The sequence below is a fragment of the Miniopterus schreibersii genome, assembly GCF_964146895.1.
Source record: "Miniopterus schreibersii genome assembly, chromosome: 2".
NCBI classification, from domain to species: domain Eukaryota; kingdom Metazoa; phylum Chordata; class Mammalia; order Chiroptera; family Miniopteridae; genus Miniopterus; species Miniopterus schreibersii.
The window spans coordinates 154,446,555-154,473,177 of NC_138102.1; positions in this window are offsets into that span (position 1 = coordinate 154,446,555).

Genomic DNA, 26,623 nt, shown 5'->3' on the forward strand with positions numbered 1-26,623 from the left:
TCATATTCAAACTTTTTGAAAGAGTACTCTACCCTGGTGTTCTCACTCCCTCCCTTCCTTTTCTGTCTTTTTTTTTTCTTTTTAACTATGTCTTTATTGATTTCAGAGACAGGAAAGGAGACCAAGAGAGATAGAAACATCAATGATGAGAGAGTCACTGATTGAGCCGCAGCTGGGACATGTGCCCTGACCGGGAATCCAACCCTGGTCGCCTGGATCCTAGGTCAATGCTCAACCGCTGAGCCACGCCCGGCCGGGCCCTTTTCTCTTTTGAATCCATTACAATTTGGCACCTCCCTCCTTCACTCCCAGAAAATTGTTCTCCTGACAGTCTCCAAAGACCCTGCAGCTGCAAAAGTTGATGAGCGCTTAACAATGATTATTGCAACAGATTTTTAACAGAATTCAAAATATTTACTGAATTCTACTTGAAATGCTTGCCTTTACTTCCTTTCTGTGGCAATCGCTTCGTCTTCTGCCTCCGTGTGCTCTATCTCCTTCGCCTTCTCTGGCTTCCTTTTCCTGCACTGGGCCTCGTGCACTCTGTTTTCCTCCAACACGCCCTCCTTGCACCCGCTTACCCTCTCTCCCTGCTCTTCCACGGCAGTCTTAGCCACGCCTAGAATATCAGGTACCATGCACTTAGGACTCTTGACTTTTTATCTGTAGAACAGACCTTTTTCTTGAACTTCAGATTTGCATTTCTAGACTCTAGTAGATATATCCCAAACACCTTAAACTTAATATATCCCAAATTAAATTTTCTTTTATCTTCCTTCCAATTCTGCTCCGCTTCATTTCATTAGATCTAGTATCCAAGTCAGAAACTTCAGAGTCACTTCCTCTTTGTTACTCGCTTGTCTAATCATTTAATCTGGTGGAGCCTACGGAGATCTCTGGAATCCACTCCGTGACCATCATTTGTGTCTTACTTCAGGCTCTCATCATTTCTTGATATTTCTATTGCAGTAGCCTCTGACCAGATCTCCCTGTATTCGGGCTGCCCCACCTTTCCTTCCTCTTGAATCTGTATTCTACATTGTTGCCTCTGACATCTAAAATACAAAACTAGTAAGGGCACTTCTCAGCTTAACACCTTTTAATGACCTTTCATCATCTAACAAGAACAAAAATCAGCCCCTCTCTTTGATGAACATAAAAAGTCTCCATGACCTGTCTCCTTCCTCCCCTGTTGATTTTGTCTCCTCGCTTTCCTTTGCATACTCCCTGTGGTTCTGCTTTAACTGTCTCCGGGCAGTTTCCCAAATATGCTAATCTGTTTCACACTCCAAGGCCTGGGACAGGCTGATGCCTTTGCCTGGAATGTGCACCTTGCACATTTTTCCCTCCTATGCACCTAGAAAATTACTGCTCAGTATTTAAAAATTTCATAAACATCCCCATATGCATCTTTCTATGACCATTCTCACCCATGAGCACAGAGGTATATGTCTCCATTAGCATTTTTCTTCCCGTGTGGTAGTTTATACCATAAGGGGGCCTCCATAAGCCCTTAAGGACCCTAAGAAATGATGTCTTATTAATATTTATTTCAGTGTTTTAAACTATGCTTCTCATATGATATGGGCTCAATGAATCTTGATTGAATGAGTGACAAATAAATACATACAAAAAATGACGAAAGTGGGGTAGAGGAGGTCAAGGGGGAAAAAGAAGGACATCTGTAATACTTTGAACAAGATAAATTAAAAAAAAAAAAAAAGGGACTAGCCCAGCTGGCATGGCTCAGTGGTTGAGCATCAGCCTAGGATCCAGGAGATTGCTGTTCAATTCCCGGTCAGGGCACATAACCGGGATGTGGGATTGATCCCCAGCAGGGGGCGTGCAGGAGGCAGCCGATCAATGACTCATCATTGATGTTTCTGTCTCTCTCTCCCTCTCCCTTCTCTCTCTGAAATCAATACATATACTTTAAAAAATTAATTAATTAATTAATTAAAATGATGAGAGAGAGAGGGGAGCTGGTTGAAAGTGGTAATAGTTTCCTGGGCCATTGGACTATACATAACACTATGCAACAATTTTCTTAAATTTCTTTAAAGCTAAGTTACAGAGAACTGCATAGTAAAGCAAAAGTTTGAAAACCAAGCTTCTTTATTAACAAAAGAAGTGGTATCTGAACTTAAGACATGTATCTGAACTAAGTTAGAGGACAAAAGTTTTGCCTGCTGTTACCAAGTGATGATACAAGAGCAATTAGGTCTGGCTTTCTCACTGTTAATTCTTCCCCTAGAAATATTTGGAAAACAGTATCCAGTCTTACAGCCTGTGGGGTCAATTCTGCCCAGCGAACAAAGCACGGACGTGTGCGTCACCATCTACCTTGCAAAATTCTCTAGCAGGCTTGCATCTACATGCACGTCTCTGATTTTATAAGATCCTGTACGTGACAATAAACACATCAACAGTGTGTCTAGACTACGAGGTCATATTCAGAAACTTATGACTTCAACAGGGGTGGAGATTGTGGGGGAACAGAGCCTAGATCGGGTGAACTTCTAAATAGAAAAGGCATGTGTGTTTTCACGCGAAAAGGGAACAAGGAAAGAAGTATGTTAACAAAAGAATGACTTGTCATACTTCTGGGAACTATTGGAACAGAGAAATATGAACTTAATCCAATACCTGGATACTTGTAATGACGGATATAGCTTTTCAGGAAGAAGCTTTCTGCTAATTCTTGGATGAGAACCGGGTGAAGACTAACAGTCGAAAGTGCAGATTAAGATCAGTTTGCAAAAGAGATTTCCATTTAAATTTAGAAAATTCATTCTTTGGACAATATGTGGTGTCAGGTTAAAAAAACAGTGATAAGCTGGAAGAATATTTCTCCGAACAGAAAACAGAAACAAAGGCACTTCCATGAGCACAGGCCTGGCCAGAATCTTTCCCTCTTAAAGACTCTTTAAACTGTTCCCTCCTCCCCACCCCTCGTTCCTCACTTTTAATCCCATGTCTTTCCACTTTCTATCTGTAGAAGGTGTTCCTATCTTCCCTAATCATTTCTCTCTCTTTATTTGGGGGGAGGGGTAACTCTAACAATTGCAGAAGCCAGAAGCACCAGGCACAAGCATAGCCCAATTCCACTGAACCACAAGTCAGGCTTGAACAAACAAGTGCGTAGAAAACAAAAAGAGTAGTATGACCTTTGTGTTACTTCTGAATCTTCTGAGCAAAGCTATAGAAATCTGTTTCGTCAATGTTTCCACTTAAATCCTTAAAGTACCAGTTTTGAATGCAAATAATAAATGGTAAGCTATCATTAATTTGTTTTCCCTTCCTTTGAATTTATAATGGGAAAAAAAGCCTTTGGTCAGACCCAGATTCATACAACTCAGCTAGCTGCCCCTGGCAGGAGTAATAAGGAGTGTTTATGGGGAAATGTGTAGTTGAGTTTACTAATGTCAAACTCAAGTGTTTAGAATTATACTCTCAAATTCTCCATTTTTAAAAAAAGAATCTAGTGTTAATTTTATTTTATGCAACAATTCTTTCTTCAACCCATTCGTATGTATAGTCTCCCTTCTCTTCGGGAGGTAATGAATTTCAAGTTTTCTTTCCATCGTATGAAATATGTTTTTCTTCTAAATTTCTGTTTAAAATTTTTTATGGGAATGTCCTATTTCAATAGGATTATTAGTGTACATCAAGATTTTAGAAACTTAAATTTTTGACACTTCACCGTCACTTCCCAGCTGTTGATTCTTAAACTTTTTCAGCTCCTCTAGATCATTTATGCCATGCACTTTATCTAGCTTCTTGGGTGAAACATGTAATTATGTTTCAGTACCAAAGATATTCATTGTTATGAACCTTTTTAGCTTGTTTTGACTGTGGCTGTGTATTGGGCTGCTGTCACTTGATTTCTCCAGCAGCATTTTTCCAAGGACTTCAAGTTTCTTGTTTATTTTGTTTTTTAAAATAACAATAAGTCTTTTATTAATTAAAAAATTCAACAAATAAAAAAATCCAAAACACATAAAAAGAAAATAAAAATCACCTGGATATCTTCCTTCAAAGATAACTCTAGTCCACATATTTGTGGACATTTTTTCTGTGCCTATATTCACACAGATTATGTCCCTAAAAGGAAAATAAAACATGGCCATGATTCTCAACCTGGGAAAAGTCTGGGAGGAAAAGAGGGGTGTGGTTGGTGATTCAAACCACTGGGGATCTTTCTCAAAGTACACATGGTTCCCTGCTTTACTCAAACATGATTCCTACAAAGACAATTCACATTTTCAAGGGGGAGAGAGAACAGTGAATGGTGTACTCACTTCTCTCACTCTTCCCAACCCCTCCATTTGAGAATCCCTGCTATAAGGCCATTTTGTAATCTGCTTTTTTTCCCTTTTTTCATTCACTTTACGTTTTAAACATTTTTCTGTGCCAATGGCATGTATCAACTATTCAACCAAGTAAACATGACTACATCATATTTTAAGTGAAAAAAATTACAGAACAGTGTGTTCAATACATTGTCATTTAAGTTCATAGTTACTTATATATACATAAAACCTTTTGAAAGGACATATGTCTATCTATTAAAATAACATCTCTAGATCTTTTGAGGACTGGAATGTTGAGGGCATTTTCACTTTTGTATTGTTAGAGAACACAGAATTTTTTGCAACGAAAAAGATTATATTTTGGAAAAAATGAATATAGATATAGAAAATCATTCTAATGGCTACTTAATACTGTGTGCAGTTTGCCGTTAGTTTGTATAGGTTTTCTTTTGATTATAGAGATTTATGATGCTTATCTGTTTGTCGTTTCCTTATGATTGTTGGCTTCCCTCAAAATTATAACTCAAAAATTAAACTAAAATTATAATTGAAAACTAAAATAACTCAAAATTATAAAATAAATTACCTCTGTTAATAGTATTGTTTTGCCCTGCCCAGCATGGCTCAGCAGTTGAGCATCGACCTAGGATCCAGGAGATCCTGGTTCGGTTCCTGGTCAGGGCACATGCCCGGGTTGCAGGCTGCATCCCCAGTCGAGGCCGTGCAGGAGGCAGATGATCAGTGACTCTCTCATTATTGATGTTTTTCTCTCTCTCTCTCCCTCTCCTTTCCTCTCTCTCTGAAATCAGTAAAGATATATTTTTTAAAAACAAATAAAAAAACCCACAAAAAATAGTATTGTTTCTTATATGCATTTAAATCTTTAAACCATGTGGAATTTATTTAGGTATTCTTGTTTCCATTTTAAGCAAACATTATTCTGGCCTTAGTTTCTGAATATTCATCAAAGTCCAAATGGTTATTACATTAATACTAAAATAAGCATTTTGCATTTATTATTTTTATTTGTTCAATGCTATTAAAATACAGTTTTTTAAAACCTCATTCCTTCTCACACTCTTTCCTTTTTGTTTCAGTCATGAGCAAGTTCTATTAATTATAAATATGATATATATATTTTTTAAAAATATGGCAGTATTAACTTATTCTGTTTTTATATATATATCACTGTAGGGATTGTCTGGTTATTTCAAGAGTAATTTAAATTCCACATCCTGGATTTCCATAGTGCCTGACACATTGCAGGCCCTTGATAAAGATTTTTGCAATGGCTAGACTGACAGGCCAAATGAAGTATTTATAGTATAGCAAAGAAGCGGCACTATAATCTCATACATAATGTGATTTTTTACTGATGTTTCAGCCCAGGTTTGTTAACCATCCATTTATTCACTTTCCCACAATATTGGAAAGCACGTGATTTAACATCCCAGGCTTTGCAACCTCCATTCGTCATAGGTGTCTAGTTATTTTTACTAGCCTCTTCACAAGGCTGTTCAACAATGAACAAGATACAAGTTCTGAAAGTACTTTGAAAGGAAATCACTTTTTACATGAAAAACACTGTCATATAAACAAGTAGCAGTGGCCGTGGATGGTCTGTTGCTGTTATAAAAACAAATAAAAGCGTGATAGACCGACCATCGACATGTTTCCAACTGGTCAATGAAGCCTTGTGATTTTGATTCAGAAGTAAAAATGAATTTCCCACACAAAAATTCATGAAGACAGGTATCACCTGCCCTGCCAGACCACAGGGAGGAGGAGAGCGACTGCAGGACAGGCATTTCCTGTGGGCTCGGCTGTGCCTGTGATTATACACGGTGAGTACTCATTTTTCAGAGCTGATGTGTGTTGATGACACAGCCTGCACTCTGCAGCTCGTCTCCAAGGCTCCACATTACAGCCAAGCCATGATAGGAAGCACTGCATTATGTAATAATGACCTACCTCACCTTCTTACATAATATTTCACACTCCCCTGGTGCTTGGTACTCACATGGCAATTATTCCTTACAGTGTCTGGGGGAAGAACATGAAGCTCATTACTATATGTGACTTATGGTAATATGTGCCATATTAATTCGTCATTAGGAAAGTTAATTTTCAGAAATATGACTTGGCAAAGTTAAGTGTATGTGCTCATGAGTACTGCCTCAATGACAAAATCAGTATCAGAACTCGGGTTTATCCACATGTATTTATTTAGAAACGACTATGCATCTATAACTGTGGTGAATGAATGCAAGAGCTTCTTGTGTTTCCGTGAGCTCACAGTCTGACTTAGAGAGGGTGAAGAAATTCAGAATAGATATAATTTAATGGGCCAGGAAACCTCAGGGTTGTAGCTACCTCCGTGTGTAAATCAATGCACATAAGGAACCAGTTGCTTAAAACCAAAATTAGGCACCTGGACTCACTCACATCCTCAAATGATGGAGGAGCTTGGGCATCCTGGATTCCCTCTTGAGGGAAGGTTTAAAGCTATTTTTAATAGATGTGCTAATGTGTCTTGGGGTAGTATAATTATTTGCAACACAACAGTGGCAGAGTGAGGAGGGAACCCTCAGTTAGTATGAAAACTGTAGAGTCCCCGCACTTTTCCCTTGGCCCCTTTGGGCCGAGTGAATACATTTCCAAATGCTCCCTTGTGGGTGGTCCTTCCCCAGGTTAGAACCACTGGACTGTGGGATATTCCATGAATGTACTTTGATTCAGCTCATTTTAGCTGTGAAGATCCAAGGGAGTCACATAAAGCAAAATTCCATTTGGTGAAGAGTGGTTGTGATTCCCCATGCTTCTGGCTTTCAAGGCAGGCCATTTCACTTTTAAGACAATTTCAACTGTAGATTGAACTCTTACACACCATAACCAGACCTCACAAAAATCACAATAAGAGGATTAAAAGCTCACGAGGACCAAGAAAACAGGAGAGGAGACAACATTGGATGTAAAGTGTAAGCCTCATCCTATCACTACCTATACAAAACCCATTAATGTCTTCCTTCCTCACTTAGAGCCAAGTCTAAGGTGCTTGCCAAGGCTACAGAACTCTGCACAAATAGTCCCCACCTCCATTCTCTGATAACACCTCCTTTCCAGCCTTTTTGCTGTTTCTTATGCAAACCAAACTAGTGCTCCTACTTCAGGTTCTTTGCATTTGAATGTGCTTGGAGCACACTCTCCCTAGAAAGTCTGCATACCTCCTTCCCTAACTTTCTTCAGGCTTCAGTTCAAATGCTACCTTATGGAACAGACTTTCTCTGGACATGCCATGTAAAATAGCACTCCTGTCACTCTTATCTTTCTCACCTTAGTATATTTTTCTTCATGGCATTTATTGCCATTAGACATATTTCATATTTTTGTTTATCTGTCTCCTCCCCTAGAACATATGATTTAAAAGGGAGGGGCAAGATGCTGTCAATTAACTGTCAGTCAACTGTCAATCAATAGATCAAGAAATGTCAGTAATTTTTTTTCAAGAAATGGAAAACACGTACATGAGAGGTAACTGACTTCATAGTGAACAGAAAGCTGTAACCTAAGGATCTGCAAGTAGAATGTCAAACAAGTCGTATTGCAGAATCTAAATGTCTCAGAAACTGGAGCCACCAGATACCTCAGAAGAAGCGGGTAGACGGTAGATTTGAAAAATGAAATGGTGAGGATCAGTTGAAATTCCCATAGGAGAAATTAGATCCCTAGTATCCTCTCTAACTTCATAAAACCAGGCGGTTAGCTCTCTTCAAGTTTGGAGAAAGAGTAGAAATTTAGTCTTTGAAGAATTAAAATAGATAGAGAGAGGAGAAGAAATTATCCAAGAAATAAACTAAAAAAGTTTTCTATCCCTGAGAGGTGTGAAATTCTATTTTTACAGAGAGAGACATTAAAAATAAGAAGGTTGAAAACTAATACAAAATAATATTGAATGTAAACTGTAAATAAAATTTAAAAAATAAATGAATTTATCTAAAAAAATAAGAAGGTTGTTTCATAAGTATTAGGAATCAAAATTGCAACAGATTTCTCAACAACAATACTGGAAGCTAGAAGGCAGCTCGAAAAGACTTGAAAATTCTGAGGGGTCAATTATTTCCAACTTAGAATTCTAAACTCAACCAAATTATCACACAAGCATGAAAGTAAAGTCATTTTCACACCTTAAAGGTATAATAGTAAATATCAGGGTATGCCTTAGGTAGAAGTTACTTCTCTCTTACGTGAAAGTTCAGGGCTATGCAGTGCAGGATCAGCACGGCGGTCTCGGCTCCACGACGCCCTCAGGGACCCAGGCCCTCACAGCACCTTGCTCCATCACCCCCAGATACGGCTCAAGTCCTCATACACGGTGGCCTCCATATTCTAGGGATCAAAAGGGTGCACTACAGCCCTCTCGTGGAAGCTCCGCTGAGGATCCCCTTGCTGGTTTTGCTCCTAGGCCATTCTACGGAACGCAGTCACGGTAGCCCCCGGAACCCAGGTAGGCACGGGCTCACTCAGTGCTCTCACTGTAGGAAAGAGGAATGGAAGTGTCGGCAGCAGCCAGCAGCCTCTCCCATGCAGGGCCTCAAGCGATATACCTCGCCTGAATGTTTCTGAGGCAGCCCCCTCCGAATATATGTGCCACTGAAACAGGGAAATCAACCAGAAAGGAGGAAGAGTGAGATCTAGGACAAGGAGCTCCCAGAGAAGAGAGAAAGCCCCAGGATAGGGGCAAAGGAAATCCCAGGAGAGCAGTGTGTGGTTCACCCGAAGGGCAGCCTGTTAGACTGGGGCAGAGAAGGAGAGCATGACAGGGACATTACTCAACGGGGAAAAAAGGGACTGATAAATGAGATAATATGTTTGAGACTGCATTCAAAGCAGTTTTATAGATGGACTACATTAAAAAATCTGATTATACATTAATAATAGTTACCTAGAAACAAAGAAGAAAACCCAAACATTGTATGTGTTACCCTAAGGAAAACCAAAGTGTCCTGAAATAAAGGAAATGTAATCATAGCCCAGCATATGGCTAAGTGGTGAACAAAATGGAAAAACACAGACACTGAATATAATGTCACCCTTCCAGGAGGGGGGAAATGTGAAGTGTGTGTGTGCAAAATAAAAGAGCAGCATTTTATGTCCCATATTTGGAAGTCAATGGACACATTTTAATATTGAAATATAAGGAAAGGAAGAAAGGTATCACTATAAGCATGTTATTTCGATATGCCGGAAGAAATAGATTAAAGAGCTAAAGGACTATTTCTAGGGGGCGGGATTTGGGTGAAGAGGGAATAGTGTAGGTAGCTACTATTGTCCATCACCATTCCTGCAGCACTCTTTAACTTATTAGATTATGTTACTAAAGTACTTAGATTTAAAAGGAATAGACGAAGGTGTGGCTAAGAAAGACAAGATGAAATTCAAACCTCTTCTACTAAGGGTATTTTGCAGATATTCTTTCCCTACCCCTGCCTGCGATAGTCGAAGTAGAGGTTTCCAAGGCTTCATTCCTTTGTCTCAAAATGAATAGTCCATTGGTAGGATTATTGTTATTAGACAACTAACATTAGTCGAATACTCGCTATGTGCCAAGATTGTTTAATTTAATCCTCAAAATAGTTCTGTGAATTAGGCAGTGTTATTACACCTACTGTACAGATAAGGAAACTAAAGCTCGAGCAGCTTACTTAACTTGCCCAAGGTTACATGGCAAATTAAAAAAAAATTCAATAAAGCAACATAATTCAAAATAGCAATTCATTTACTGACTGGCATCACAGTCAGGGTCTCTAAGTATGACCTGTGAATATAATTCATCCTTTAAAAACTTCAGTAAACTTAGTGCAAATGCAATTTAGAAATTTGCAGCATCTTTAATCTATGCCTGATGAGACATCCAAGGTTTTGGTCTGCTCTGAATTGAGTATGCCAAGAACCCTAAATGAGATATGATGTCAGTGCTCTCATAACGTAAATACTTCACTGAGACTTTGGGGCTGCGTCAGTAAATGTTCAAATGTATAAGGGCTTTTGTGAAAAGTCAAATGATGCCATGATCACCTCTCTGCCATGTCTAATGAGGTACACATTGAAGAGGTCAGAGGAGCAGTAAGGATCAGAGAATGAAAGAAGTGACCTATCCAGTTTGCCTTTTCAGTCTTCACCCTTTTCCAGCCAGTGTTGAAAAGCTCTAAGCTCATTTCTGTATGACCAACATCTCCAAGCAGACTAACAAAGTGAGAAATGTTAATATTTTTAGTACCTTTCCATTCCATTCTAATTTTTTTAGTGCCTTTCCATGGGTTTTGGATGTGCCAACTGTTCTGACCCTCTTTTCTCTGATAAAAGATGTAGTTTTCCAGTGTTTCCTCTTTGATTGTTATGAGGTTATGGGAAACTAACCCTGGTGATCCCATGACTTTGGCTTAACATGCCAACAAGGCTTTGAACAGGGCTTTTCTGGGAATTCTATGGGCCAATAGCACCCCTCCCGTAATGACAGTGATATATCTTCATTTAAAGAATTGACTCATTTGACAATTTGAATAGAGGAGGGAGGGGGGGGGGTATAGTACATACACAAAAAAGAGAGCTTGAGGGAAGCATTTTGTCATTAAAAAAATAGGACTCACTTCTGATTTAGATCAGATAAATTTGGTACTTGTTAAACTATAATGATGAATACCGAGAAAGGAACAGGCTTTTTGGAGGAAGGTAGGGAGTTCGACTTTGATGATCTAGAGTTAGAAATCCACAGAACACCCAAATGGAGATGTCCAACAGGCCATTGCCCTGTTCAGGGCAATGTGGTAGCAGAATCCTGGAGATACCATTGAATCCGAATGAGGGGGACGGTGCTGAGAAGAGTTTCAGTCTTGTTCAGGGTGTGGTACCATCGTCTGGACCTAAAAGACTGTTTTTCCAGACATCAAGGGATGAACGGAAATAGCTCAATCCTCTGTTTTAGTTTCACTGCCTCCTTCTACCCTTCTGAGCGATCCCTTCTAATTAGCCTCATCTGTTTCTGTTTTAATTGCTTTTTTGGCTCATTGTTTACCCCAGCCTGGGGCTTGCAGATACCAAGCCGCCGCTCCCACTCCTGTGCCCACAGAAGACATTGCTGCTTGGACAAGGCTCTCCTCCCATTGAGTCTAGGTGATCAACAGTGCTTCTCTACCTGGTGTCCCCCGCAGCAACCAACAAGCAGAGCTGGCAAGAGATGAAGCCCACCTCTCTCCCTTGTCCCTGCCTAGGCTGATTCTCCAATATGGAGCCAATGATTTGGATTTTCTTTGAGATCTTTTTTTTCCCCTCTCATATTCTAAACATCCCTACATGATTTTTCATATTTCCGCTCCTCCTTGGTTACCAGTCATTATCTGGGGCTTCCAACTTCCAAACCCAGACCACAAATTTAACAAACTGGAATTATGGAAGTGCAGTGGAAAAGGCATGAGCTGTGAACTCAGATGTGCTCCATTACAGTACTTACAAACCATGTGACTTGGAGATGTTACCTGACTTCCCTAAGCCTCTGTTTCCATAGCTGCAACATGGTGAAACTGATATGAACCTTGCAGGGTTGTTTGGAGTCTAGCTACTTTACATAAATCTTGGTACATAGTACTTGGTCAATAAATATTTATGTGTATTATTGTGACCATTCTCTACTTCCTGCATTTCCTCTAGAGGACCTTAAATCCTTTGAGAGCTAGGTGTGTGTGTTTTATTTATCTTTGTGTCTCTCACAACGCCTAGCACAGTATAGGTCTTCAATATGCCCTCAATACATTCTCCTTATATAAATGGGCAAATTACTTGATGATTTTTGCCAGGGGCGGGGGGGGGGGTGGGGTAAGAGATACATTATTTTTATTTTAAAGAAACCAGGGTATATTACATCATAGATTATAAGAGATTATCTTCAAAATAAAAGCTAGCATTTCCTGAGTGCTCACTGTTTGCCAGAGCCTCTCATGAGGACCTCACTTGAATAACTCATTCCACCCTATAACAGCCCCGTGAGGAGGATACTATTAGCCCCACTAAACAGATAAAGTAACTGAGGTAAAAGAAAGATAGGCTATTTGTTCAAGGTCATCCAGCTAGTAAAATGGTAGCACAGGGATTCAAGATCAGACCCATTTGGCTTTGAGAACCTATATTAATTAACCTCTCTGCTGTATATTTTTAAAACTTGGGGGGAAAAAATACTGCTCCTGGCGGACCTCTTCAGGTTTTTGCCCCTAACCCTTGATATTCACTTTTGGCTGTGGTCAGGTCTGCTTTGGTGAAAAAGCTAGAGAGGCTGTGCCTAAAGAAATCTAAGCACAAACATCCAAGCTCAAGCAACTTCCTATTAGCAGACACCAATTTCTAACATTCAAAATAGATTCAGAAAATTTTCCCAAAACAAAACCAAAAACACTTCAAATAAGAAAGCCACACTGGTTTGTAGAAAAACTATCATGTTCCTTGTTCCCAAGGTCTAACCGAAAAGTTGTTTATAAGCATACGCTGATGTCATTATCCATTTCCAGATTGGTTTTATCCATCTTCATATGCAAATGCACCCACCTTCATATGTGCTTTTGCATGCTGCTGAGTGCACCTGGGATTGTGACACAGAAGATTAAGCAGGTAGGGGCTCCAGTGGGTGGTAACGTTGGGACGTGCAGAGATAAACAGGAAGCGAGGTTTAACATGTACCCCACACAGGCCCGCCTTTCTTTCTCTGTGCTGCTTACTCCCTGCAGGGAAGGTTCCCCAGGGGGAACTGCAAACGGGTCCTTTCTCCAGCTCATCTGCACCAAAAATGCTCTTAGAGTGTGCCCGCGCTTAGCAAGTTTGGGGGAGGGGTCTTACATAGTCCACTCAAGCACCTCATGAAAACTGTAGCTACAGTTTTTATTTCTTCTTGATAATTTTTCTTAATTTTCATCTCTTGCTTTGCTGCATTTTTTTTAAGTATTTGATAATTAAGCAAAGAAAAGGCCATCTGCAGTAACTGAGTAGACATTTCAAGCTCCACCTAGTGTGGAACTTAACCCCTTCACTGTCAAGCATCAAACTTTCTACAACGCCAGCCATAAAGACCAATGCCAAAATTCATATCTTCACAGGCTAAGCTGTACATGAACAAGGGAAAGCTCTTGCCTGGGGTGGGGGAAGTGAAGGGTATCTAGAGGCAAGGCCAAGAAGAAGAGTAAATTGGTGTTAGAGTGGAAAGAGCAGAAGACTGAGAATCAGAAGTACCAGTAACTAACTAGTAACCCCTTCCCCTTACAAGTAACTAAAATATGACCTTGAGAAACTCACTTCCTCTCTTGATCTTGATTTCCTCATTAGTAAAATAATCATCATAGCCAGCATTTAATGAGAACCCACTGAAGGTATCAGGTACTGTTCTACTCTAAAATATATTAACTCATTTAATCTTTATAGTAGCACTAAGAAGTTGGTACTAATAATATCTTCATTTTTTTCAAATGGGAAAACGAAGGGACAAAGGGACTGAGTAACTTGCTCAGGGTCTCAAAGCTCATAAGTGAGAGAGTCAGGGTTCTCACCCAGGCAGCCTGAGTCCAGAGGCTACGATACACTTGTATATCTAAAGTCCTTGGCAAGTCTAAATTTTTATTTTGCTCTAAAGTGTCTTCCCTACCACTGCCAAAATCATTTTCAAGCTCACATATCTAAAAGGGTTCACTTATATGTGGAATCTAAAGAACAAAATAAGCAAACAAACAAAATAGAAAATGACTCATGATACAGAGAACAGACTGATGGCTCCCAGAAAGGAGGGCGTCTGGGGGTGGGGTGAAAAAGGTGAAGGGATTAAGAGGTACAGACTGGTGGTTACAGAATAGTCACAGAGATGAAAATCGCAGCATATGGAATATAGACAATAATATTGTAATAACTATGTATGGGGCCTGGTAAGTACTAGAAATATCTGGGAGACCTCTCTGTAAAGTACATGATTGTCTGACCACTATGTTGTACACCTAAAACTAATACAGAATAATATTCAATATAAGCTGTAATTGAAAAATAAAATGAAGAATTAAAATTAAAGAGTTTTTAAGGCATGCTTTATAGAGTTGCAAAAGAGTTTGGGACAAAAAAATTCAATAGTTTACTAAGGTTGTTCATATTTGTATTTCATTAATTTTTTTTTAGTTTGCATATATAACCTATTTCCTTTGAGTGGAGCTTATCAATTTCACATAGTTATAATAGGTCAACTTTTATTATAACCCAGAAAGGAGAAAATTCAAAAGTAGTATTTGTAACATCGACTAAAAAAATTTAAATATTCATGTACTTTCGTTTATGAGACAGAATAATAATAACTAACATTTATTAGAAGCCTTCAATTGACCCCGACACTGTTCAGAGTACTTTATATGGGCTATCTCATTTAAATCTCACCAACTCATAAAATGACAATATTACAAGATATCCCCATTTCCCAGAGGGGTAAATAACTTGTACACAATCACACAATTCAGCAAAAAGCTTGGAATTTGATCCAGTCACAGCCTTGCTTCAAAGCTCTTTTACTTATTAACTTCTCTATGTGGAAGGAAAGTGAAATAATGAAAGATGGGTTTGGGAGGAAGGTAAACACTGGAGTCTGGGGAGTGATGTATTAAGTGTTTTAAAACCTGCTCAAAGGTTTAGAATGGCAAACTTAAGACATGAACAAAAACCAGTCCATAATGACTACTGATCTTTGCCAATTTAAGCATATCATTAGCATTAAAATTAATTTTCCATTATCTATGTCATCTAGGACTTGGAAGAACACAAGGAATTCTAATTCTCAGAAGAAACTCAGACCTCATTTTAGTCAGTAGTTTCAGCCTTTTCCCTGACCAGACATTTTACAGAACAGCCCAGTTATTACAATTTGTAAAATGGAATGTGATGGAATTTTGTGAGTTCTTTTTTTCCTCTCTGATTTATGCTGCAGTATAAGGTAAACTTGAAGTGGATAAAAGTCTGTTTGGAGAAAGAAAGGTTGGGGAGAAGCATGCCCTGTGCCTGGATACTATTTCAGATAAATTATCAATTCCTTATTAATTGAATGGTTTGCCAATATGCCTCCAAAATCTGTAACATGTAAGATACTGGGTTAACCATTTTTTATTTTCAAATTTCTGCTGTAAAATGTGGAGAGCTGAACAAGTCTGAAGGCTGGTTACAAAGTACTCAGGGCAATAGGCAAACCAAGTGCAAAGCCACAAGTACCAGAAACTCAAGATAGGGTAGCCTTTTCTTTATCTCAAAAACCACAAGGTTTGCCTTTGTTCTGAAACATATCATATTACCCATCACAGAAACATTGTTTCATGGTTGCTACAGCAAAAAAGATCAGGGTATTCCCTGCAGAAATGTAACTATGCATTGCTGGAGACAGTCGGGTATCTTCTTTATAAGCACAAAGCAATGGGAAAGGATTTGATTTTTTAAAAATCTGATGCTTCCATCCATTTCTTGCTATAAACATATGATGTGTTGTAGCAAATTAACATTTAAACACTGGGTTTATAGACTTTTTTTGTTTGTTTTATGGCCACAAAGAAAACCCACCTTTTCTTAGCTTTCAGTAGCATGAATCACAGACCTGTTATTTCCTCCTTCCCATCTACATTTTACAATTTTCAGACAAATAGCACTGTCTCCAGAAAAGCAGTAATTTCATTTCTTCCAGTTATGTTCTTTGTTCTGTTTCTACTTGACTTCCCAGAACCATATAAATAAAAGGAACATTGAGAGATCATCTGGTCCCACCGCCCTGTGATGGCGTTTTTACAACGGGCACGTCATGGACAGATAAGAGCTCCTCTATCTGACATATGGTTCTCTTCCAGTAAGATAACTATGTACTTAAATTCATCAATCAACAAATATTTAGACCTTACGAGAATCATTGAAACAATGACAGGAAAAAAACGTTTCATCACAGTGTTCTTATATGTAATATAGGGGGTGATGCTACCTACCTTGCAGGGTTGATGCTTTGCACAGAAGTCCATAGAAACAGTTCAACACAATCAACTTGTTCTGTAGATAAAGAAACTAAAGTTAGAGAGATTAAGTGGCATCATTAAAGGATTCTGTGTTAAAGTCATGAAGCTATTAAGTGGCAAAGTCTTGATCCTGGGTCTTGGGATCTCAACTTTTTTTCTTCTGATGCCCTGTTGTTGTTTTATGCCCTGCCTCTGAATATCTTACATTATGTAGCAGTACACAATTTATAAAGTTCTTCCACATACATTCTTTTTTTAAGTAGGTATTCTTATTTTCATTTCACGTATGAGGAAACCTTCACATAGAGCAAAGGGTCCGTCTGTGGGCATTTGGCTGGAGAGACCGGCCCGGTCTTAGCCTTCTCTCCTCTGACCCTGAGCTTAGTGTTTCCCAGCGCTCTGCAGCAGTTACCAGAGTTTACAGTCTTGCTTAGGAACCCACACAAACACATGTGAAACAAAGAAAGCTTAAATCGTAAAACTCTACGCTGCTCCTTACAAGTACAATGGGAGACTAGAGCTCATCAGTGATTTTTCAAGTAGCTTTCATACAGCCTCCATTCTTACCAGCTCTCGTGCCATTTTTCTGGGCCCTGCATCTGTAAATCTTTCCGTTTCCCTAGAGTACCATTTTAGTCAGTGTGCTTGTTTTCTCTTGAACTCCATTTGACTTGTCTATTAAATATTTCCAAGTACAAGTATTACATTCCTTTCATCCTTAAACATGGTTGTCTTCATAAACGTTCAAATTTGCTTAGAACTATTTCTCTTTTTGTTAATTTAAGAGACAGATTGCTCCTTACTACACTGGGCTTACGTGTTCCTACAGATTGTTAAATACCTTCCATGCTGTTCCCCAGCTTATGTGGCTGTGCAGAAAGTTCTCAGTGACTCAGCTTGCGCTGCGAGCCAAATACTGTAGCTGTGAGCAATTCTCCTGCTTAACGGCAGGCCTTATGTCCTGCCTTTGCCTTTTACTGAAAGGCACGACTGTGACGGCCACAGTCGGATTCTTGTTATTTCCCCCGTCCCGCGGCCCACAGAAGGCCGTGGTCATCCCCTAAGGCCGTCCTGTATTATTCCGAACGGTAAAGTCAAGGCAAGTGAAGGAGTCGCTTGAGAGCATTCAAGCCGTGGGCGGTGCTGTCTGGGTTCGAGGCTCAGCTCGCTCAAAGCTGTGGGACAGATACTTCGCTACTCTGTGCCTCAGTTTCCTTGTTTGGAAAATGAGGATAATAACTGTAGCTACCTCCTGGGATTGTTGCGAGGATTAAATGAGCCAATGAGCACAGAGTGTTTGAACACAAGTGCTCAACGCAAGTCATGAACTGGCATCGCATTTTGCGTAACATGGCTAGAAAATGGTAGAGAAAGAAGGTAAACTCGGGTTGGTCTGATTTCTGTAGAGCAAATAGTTGTAGCAACAGCTGACATCCAGCCAAAGCTATGTGATGCCAGGCACCTGATGCTTTTGTAATAGAGTGATTTAATAATAAGTATTGTAATTTAATAACAAGTAATTATTATTACTTATAATAACCCTTTAAAATAAGTACTATTATGATACTCTTTTTACAGTTCAGGAAACTGAGGCTTAGTGAGATTGAGTAACTTGAAAATTAAGTCAAAGTAATACTGATTCAAAATACAAAACTTTTCTGGTACGAGGAGGATCTCAAGGCTAAGAGGTCAAAATTGAAAGAACTTAATAGTGTTTTGGGCAAATAACTTCAATTTAATGGAACAACACATAACGGTTTAAAAAACTCTCTACTGGGGGGTTAAATGTAGGATGATTTTAATATCCCTTTAATAACAGGTCACCTACAATTTAATACATTTCTAAAGTCTGACGGAACTGAGTGCATCTTCTAGATTACTGCGTACACTGTATTTCATTAAATCTAAGGCATGTTTTTTCTAATTTTAATATTTGAAATTAAGATTCTTATTAAAACTATAATTGGGAAAGTTTTCTCTTCTTTAGTGACATGAGATAATGGTGCTTCTTACAGTCAATGGCTTAAGATTCAGCGAAGCCTGGTGTTTCACATATTCTCTGTTTTGGGGTCTCATTACTATAGCCTTCAAGATAGGTTTTTATGTAATAGCAAGCAAGCTCCCTACTTGGGCCTAAGTAAGGAATGAGAACTTTTACAAAAACACGTTTTTATTCATAATGCTACATATTTCATGCAGTTACAATAAATCTCAAGCTGATACTTCATGGAGGGAAATACGTGAAGGGATTTCCCTGGACAGATTCAGGCTGATTCTGTACAAGAAAAAGGGTAACCACATGAGAAAGCTGGCATGTGGGCTCAACATTTCTCAAAGATTTCCTTTGGCTTCATGAAGTCATAGTTCAAACATTTTCAAACTCTTAATTTTGAATGATACTAATTACTCTCAAAATTATCCTACTATATATTCTTTCTTTTAAATTATTTTTCTGTGACCTGGATATCTTTCCAATTCCCACCCCCAGTTTAATTTGAGGTTTTTATCCACACCTTGCAGGAGAGAATTTTAAGGACATCTCTTATCTTATTTGTTCAAAGTGAATTTTGCATCACTCCAGGCTCTCCAGGAGAATACTCTTTCATTATAAATTCCTATCAGTGCTTTTGTTTCTTTTCTTCTTTGTATAATCAGGATGAAATGAATTCCTATTCCAGCCTTTTCCCCTCTTCTGTAACATATCCAATTATATACAGTGTAGGTAAATGGTAAAAACAGTCCTACTTTAGCTCATTGAAAAACAGGTTTCAAACCCACAGAATGTACGATATAAAGAGCGAACCTAATATAAACAATGGGTTTTAGTTATAATAATGTATCAATATTGGATCATCAATTGTCATAAATGTCTACACTAATACAGGATGTAAAGAAGAAGAGAAATTCTGTTGGGAACGGGGTGGGGATCGGGGAGGCCTTCCTGATTAATTCTTCTGTGAATTTAGAAGTGCTCTGAAAAAAAAATTCTGTAAATTAAAAAAAATCAATTTTCTCAAATTAATGTGGCCCAGGGCTTTGTGGGTTTTAAATTCAATCCCCTCAGTTACCTTCCAGGAGCAGGTTCAGACCTACTCATCCTGGAAGAGCACTTTTACTTTTCCAGGGAATGACCTTGAAAGGCTGAAAGGAGGAAAACAAAGCCGGTGATTCAATGCACAGCGTGCTTTCCTTCCTCGCTGAGCTAACGCTGAGTCGCACTTTATGATTTCAGGTTGCTTTGCAATAGCTTAATAGCTGAGCCTCACAATACTTCAGGGAGGTAGGTGGTAAGCAAATACTTGCTTAGCAGTTTCAATTGAACAACATGATACCCAAAATAGCTAATGACATAGCCCAAGGTAGCAGTGAGTCAGGGAGTGGGGAGGAAAGTGGACATGGGAACGTCTTCTGAATGCCGCCTTCTGTCTCGTTGGCCTTTGCCAGCTCAGCATGCTGTCGGGGGTGCAATTATTAAAGGTCTGTGTGTAATGGTGCAGCTATTTAGAAGGCAAGGATGGTTGAGTCTGAGATGACAGACCTCTGCACCCCTGTGCATTTTGTAAGCTTAAGTTGCACATGCCAATCCCCTGAGCCTCATACTAGTAGAGAGGAGGTGACCAGAAATCTCCATGGAAACAGTTTCCCCAGAGGTGAAAAACAAAGTGGGAATTGATGGGAAAACTTTCACACATCTTTAAAAATGAGAGTGTTACTATCACTCACCTCATGGTCAAAGCAAGAACAGGCAGTGTTCCAGCTGTTGGCCTCCATGATTGCTCAGTGTTTCACTGGTGCAGATGGAGTCCTGCAGATGAAACTGATGGGGTTTTCAGAAATTCTCCTTCATAATCAGTTTCAATTCTACATATGTGTGCATTTTATTTATTTATTTTAAAATTTATTTATTTTTGGGGGGAGAGAGAGAAACATCAATTTGTTGTTCCACTTATTTATGCATTCATTGGTTGATTCTTGTATGTGCCTGACTGGGGATCAAACCCACAACCTTGAGGTATGTGAACTGTACTCTATTCTACTGAGCAAGCTGGCCAGGGCATGTGTGCATTTTAGAATCTAGAGGGTTTTAGGATGAAGAGTGTTATATAAAAAAGATGTGATGCAAGGTATTCAGTGTTTTTCCACACTTGAAACAACTTATTTCTGAGAGAAATCAGATAGTAAGGGGAAAGAGAAATTACATGTGTAATTTTTGCCTTTATTACACTGGGAGGATGCCTGTTTTAATTTTTTCCAGAGCTGGTGAAGCAGAGGAAAGTCAAAGATATTGGTCCTTATATTACCTGCATATTGGCCTCTTTGGGAAATAGAAAATGAATGTATAGTGGTGAAAATAAATATATGGTGTCATAAATAAATAAAACGTTAAATGTGAGTGTATTAACTAGCAAACAAATGTTGAAGTTGGAGAAACACCTACACGAAATACTGCCAAAGGAAGAGTTTATGGTTAAAATAAGGCCAGGGAAAGGCCTTAGCCAATCTTTATTTAAATTTTTTTTTTTTCTGGGAACTGAACAGAAAAGTTTGCATGAGATCTAATTTTTGTGAAATAATATTGGCTTTACATTCTGTCAAAGAGCAATTACTTATTGAGCATCTACTATGTACATGGATGCACCTATGTGTTATACTGGATACAAAGATAATCTCTGCATAAAAGTTATCAAGGTATCTATAAATTACTAAGGTAAAATTTTCTGCATATAAAAATTTTAAGTTATGACTAAAGAACACATTTATTAGGGCATTAAATTTCAGTAGATACTTGTTTTGGGATTAGTTAATGATGATACTTCATTTATAAGATTTATAGAAGATAAAACCTTTTCAATTTTCTTCTTAATTGAACACCTTATCACAATCTTATAGCTACATAAACCTTAAAAGACCAGAGTAATCAGCAACTAAAATCTGAAGAACCCATAATTACCAAGATAGTCCTATGTTATTTACTGATTAGATTTTTAAAAAAATAAAATAAAACATTTGAGGGGTCTCTTGACACACAGTTATAAACCTTCAGCTTCATCTATACAATGAGATCTAGATTATTTCAGTTTTTTGTTGCAAAATTATTTCTGCTAAAAGTGACAAATCTCTAACTCTTGAAATTGGATGTTGTGCCTTTTCCTTACATGAAAGGAAGAAACAATTTTATAAGTGTTTCATAATTAAAACAGCAACATATTTTAGAAATTAAAATAAAAAAGAAAACACTGCTTGTGCTACTTCTCTGAGACACATAATAGTTAAAACTAGTGATACATTATTTTTCATTGAAAGCTAAACTAAGTGTTAGGTCAATAAACTCTCTCATCACCATTTTCTAATCTAGAGGACCATTTTAATTAATCAAGGAGAAACATTATTGTAATTATTTGAAATAAGAACTTTCTATCCATAAGTTTTTAAACAACGATAGAGAAAAAATTACTGAGCATAGGTGACTAAAAAAAATAAATGCTCAAAAATAGTTAAGGTGTTTCTCACAATAGAGATCTTTATTCCTTTACTTTACTTCATTGTTAAAGTCCTTTTAAAAGAATCTCCTTTAAAGTCCCAGCATTTTCAAAGCTACAGCAAACCAGATGCTTGAAAGCATTTCAGTTTTGTTTATTTTGGACTGTACATGATGTGCAATATTTTTTTTCTTTTCTAATCTGAAACACAAAAAGTACTAGAGACCCCTTTGTTATCAGTATGCATCGGAATATGAAGAAATGTTAGACATAAAATATTTTTGGAAGAAGAATAAACAATTTTTGCCAGTTCCAACAAGCGAAGGAATTCAGAACTACAATATCTGTGATGTTATTAGTAAATTGGAAAGAGCGTGGGGGGAAACCCATAAGCAAAATGTTTGCAATACACCGAAAAGAGAAGGAAGGATATTTAAAGAAATGTATTTTCACTGCATGTGGATGTTCTAAACAAAGCTGGAAGCCTTGCGCCCAAGCCAGTTGGCACTCTACCCTATCTGCTTAGATTTTTGTGGCACTTCTCAAGCTATGAGAAATTTGATTAAGCATTAGGTTTGTTCCTTACAGCCAGAAATCCTCTCATCTGCTGTACGTTGGCTGTTTTCATCCAATTTTCTAAGGAGAGAAACTACCAAATAAAGATCCACTTTGTTCAATAAAGAATTAAACCCACTCTCACCATCATTAACATGGAAAAAAAAATTCAACCTGACCTTTCCCTGTTCCTGTTTATACCCTGGGGCTTGAATTCGATTTTTCTTCATTGCTTTGAGGATGTCAGAGTGTGAACTTCAAAGGTATGAAATGATTGATACATAGTGTATTCACAATAGATTGTTTCAAGTAATGCATGTAGGCAGTAATTCATTTTAAACATTCCTTTGATAATGAGAACATCATTAGTAAAGAAAATACTTAGAAATAGGGCAGCACAAAAACCACCTTCTTGTATATATTTCTTTTAAAAGTTATCATTCCCTAAATATATTCAATTCCTATACATTTATTCCATTTTTTGTTTCCATTCCTACTTCAACTTTTGTATCTAAATATTTTTTAAAACATTTTTTGGCTTTACCTAGAAATTGCTTTTCTGTTTTGATGTTGCTTTCTTACGAGTCTAATTTTATCTTAAATACACTTTAAAAATTTAGTATATTTATTTTGTATCTATACATTTTTTATTATCAATGCCTTTCTTGAGCTCTTTTCCAAATTACATAAAAAGAAATAACTTACAACACTTGGGAGAGATATCTCAGATTGACATTCTCCCAGAAAAGATGGAACTTTTCACATTTCAGAGAAAACTTGAGTTTAAAATTGGTTAAAAGCATCACTGATTATAGCTATTAAGGTAAGGAAAAGTCATAATTTCGATCCATTCTTTACATGAGACCACATCAGATCTACTAAAGAAACTAACTTAGACTCAGGCCAAAGAAAATGTAACAAAAGTTTTATTTATTTTCCCTTCTAAGAGAAGAGAAAGCGGATATAACACATGTCCAAAAATGTGCCATCAAAATGTCCAGGCTTTTGATTTGGTAGGCAATACTCTAATCGAAGAATTTTCTTAAAAATGTAAAACCAAAGCTTCTAAACCAGAGAATTAGGGAAGGAGTACCGCGCTGGGTCTTAATAATTACGATGAGAAACGTATGAGAAGGGTCCCCGCTTCTTCATGCTCAAGGCGGCACCCCGGTGAGGAGGGACCGGGAGCCGCTGCTGAGGTGGAGCCCGGGCCCCGAGGCGCACAAGCCGCCTGCAGTAGCCTCCCGCCCAAGGTCACAGCCTCACGTCTGCAGCAGCTTTAACACACTATGTGCACTTTAACACTTACATTTTTAAATGCTTTTTGAAAACAACGAAGAAAATAAAATGCCAAGTTAATGCAACTTAAATATAAATATAAGAAACTGTAACTAAAATGTTTATAAATGCCTTTGTCATAAAATGCATCTTCCTTTTCTGTTGGTGTTCACAGGACAGGTGAGAAGGCAAGCCCTGCACTGAGGTTATTTTCCCGCTACAGCCCGTGGGGACTCGGTGGGGCAGGCACACTGCTCGCCTGCGAGTCCTTTGCTCCCAGAGGTGCTCTGCGGGGAGACAGGAGACGGAGGGGAGCAGCGGTGGTGCGGCAGCGTGGCCACTGTCACCAGGCTCAGATATTCCCAGAGGTAATTAACCCCGCGGGCGTAAGGAACAAGCACTCCAGGGCACAGTCGGAAGAGGGCTTTTGTGTCTAAAAGGTGGGTCACTGGGACATAGTCACAGTGACCAGCCTGCTGCGGAAGCAGTTCACCCTTTAAGGCACCAGTCACGCCACACTCTCTCAGGGCCACACTCAGTGCCACACTCTCAGGGCCACACTCTCAGGGCCACACTCTCTCAGGGCCACACTCTCTCAGGGCCACACTCAGTGCCACACTCTCAGGGCCACACTCTCAGGGCCACACTCTCTCAGGGCCACACTCTCAGGGCCACACTCAGTGCCACACTCTCAGGGCCACACTCTCAGGGCCACACTCTCTCAGGGCCACACTCTCAGGGCCACACTCAGTGCCACACTCTCAGGGCCACACTCTCTCAGGGCCACACTCTCAGGGCCACACTCAGTGCCACACTCTCAGGGCCACACTCTCAGGGCCACACTCTCTCAGGGCCACACTCTCTCAGGGCCACACTCAGTGCCACACTCTCAGGGCCACACTCAGGGCCACACTCTCAGGGCCACACTCTCTCAGGGCCACACTCTCTCAGGGCCACACTCAGGGCCACACTCTCAGGGCCACACTCTCAGGGCCACACTCTCTCAGGGCCACACTCTCTCAGGGCCACACTCAGTGCCACACTCTCAGGGCCACACTCAGGGCCACACTCTCAGGGCCACACTCTCTCAGGGCCACACTCTCTCAGGGCCACACTCTCAGGGCCACACTCTCTCAGGGCCACACTCTCAGGGCCACACTTTCTCAGGGCCACACTCTCTCAGGGCCACACTCTCAGGGCCACACTTTCTCAGGGCCACACTCTCTCAGGGCCACACTCTCTCAGGGCCACACTCTCAGGGCCACACTTTCTCAGGGCCACACTCTCTCAGGGCCACACTCTCTCAGGGCCACACTCTCTCAGGGCCACACTCTCAGGGCCACACTTTCTCAGGGCCACACTCTCTCAGGGCCACACTCTCAGGGCCACACTCTCTCAGGGCCACACTCAGTGCCACACTCTCAGGGCCACACTCAGGGCCACACTCTCAGGGCCACACTCAGTGCCACACTCTCAGGGCCACACTCTCTCAGGGCCACACTCTCTCAGGGCCACACTCTCAGGGCCACACTCTCTCAGGGCCACACTCTCAGGGCCACACTCTCTCAGGGCCACACTCTCAGGGCCACACTCTCTCAGGGCCACACTCTCTCAGGGCCACTCTCTCAGGGCCACACTCTCAGGGCCACACTCAGTGCCACACTCTCAGGGCCACACTCTCTCAGGGCCACACTCTCTCAGGGCCACACTCTCAGGGCCACACTCTCTCAGGGCCACACTCAGTGCCACACTCTCTCAGGGCCACACTCTCAGTGCCACACCCAGTGCCACACTCTCTCAGGGCCACATTCTCAGTGCCACACTCAGTGACACACTCAGTGCCACACTCTCTCAGGGCCACACTCTCAGTGCCACACTCAGTGACACACTCTCTCAGGGCCACACTCTCAGGGCCACATTTTCTCAGGGCCACACTCTCTCAGGGCCACACTCTCAGGGCCACACTCTCTCAGGGCCACACTCTCAGGGCCACACTCTCTCAGGGCCACACTCTCTCAGGGCCACACTCTCAGTGCCACACTCTCAGTGCCACACTCAGTGCCACACTCTCTCAGGGCCACACTCTCAGTGCCACACTCAGTGCCACACTCTCTCAGGGCCACACTCTCTCAGGGCCACACTCTCTCAGGGCCACACTCTCAGTGCCACACTCTCTCAGGGCCACACTCTCAGGGCCACACTCTCAGTGCCACACTCAGTGCCACATTCTCTCAGGGCCACACTCTCAGTGCCACACTCAGTGCCACACTCTCTCAGGGCCACTCTCAGGGCCACACTCTCTCAGGGACACTCTCTCTCAGGCCCACTCTCTCAGTGCTTCCTTGTCGGGTACTCAGAGCAGAATTCTCTTCTCTTAGGGTTTATATCTTTCGGTTATTTATAGACACTTGCAGGTTTTGCTAATCAGTTCAATTGCATATACTTCTCTATCTTCCTGTCAAAGTCAAACCCAGTTTTCTTCCCTTTCTCCCATCTCGCTTCCATCCCTCCTCTCCTCCCTCTCCTTCTCCCCCCTCCTCTCCCCTCCTTTCCTTCCATCTCCTCCCCCTCCTCTCCTTTCTTCCTCCCTCTCCTTCTCTCCCCTCCTCTCCTCCCTCTCCTACTCCCCCCTCCTCTCCTCCCTCTTCTCCTCCCCCTCCTCTCCTCCCTCTCCTTCTTCCCCTCCTCTCTTCCCCTCTCCTTCTCCCCTTCTCTCCTCCCCCTCCCTTTCCTCCTCCCCCTCCTCTCCTCCTCCCTCCTCTCCTTCTCCCCTCCTTTCCTCCCTCTCCTCCCTCCCTCCTCTCCTTCTCCCCTCCTCTCCTCCCTCTCCTCCTCTCCCCTCTCCTTCCCCCCTCCTCTCCTCCCTCTCCTTCTCCCCCTTCCTCTCCCTCTTCCTTTATCTCCACTTTCTAGCCTCCTACAGATCTAAGCAGACAGCAGCTAG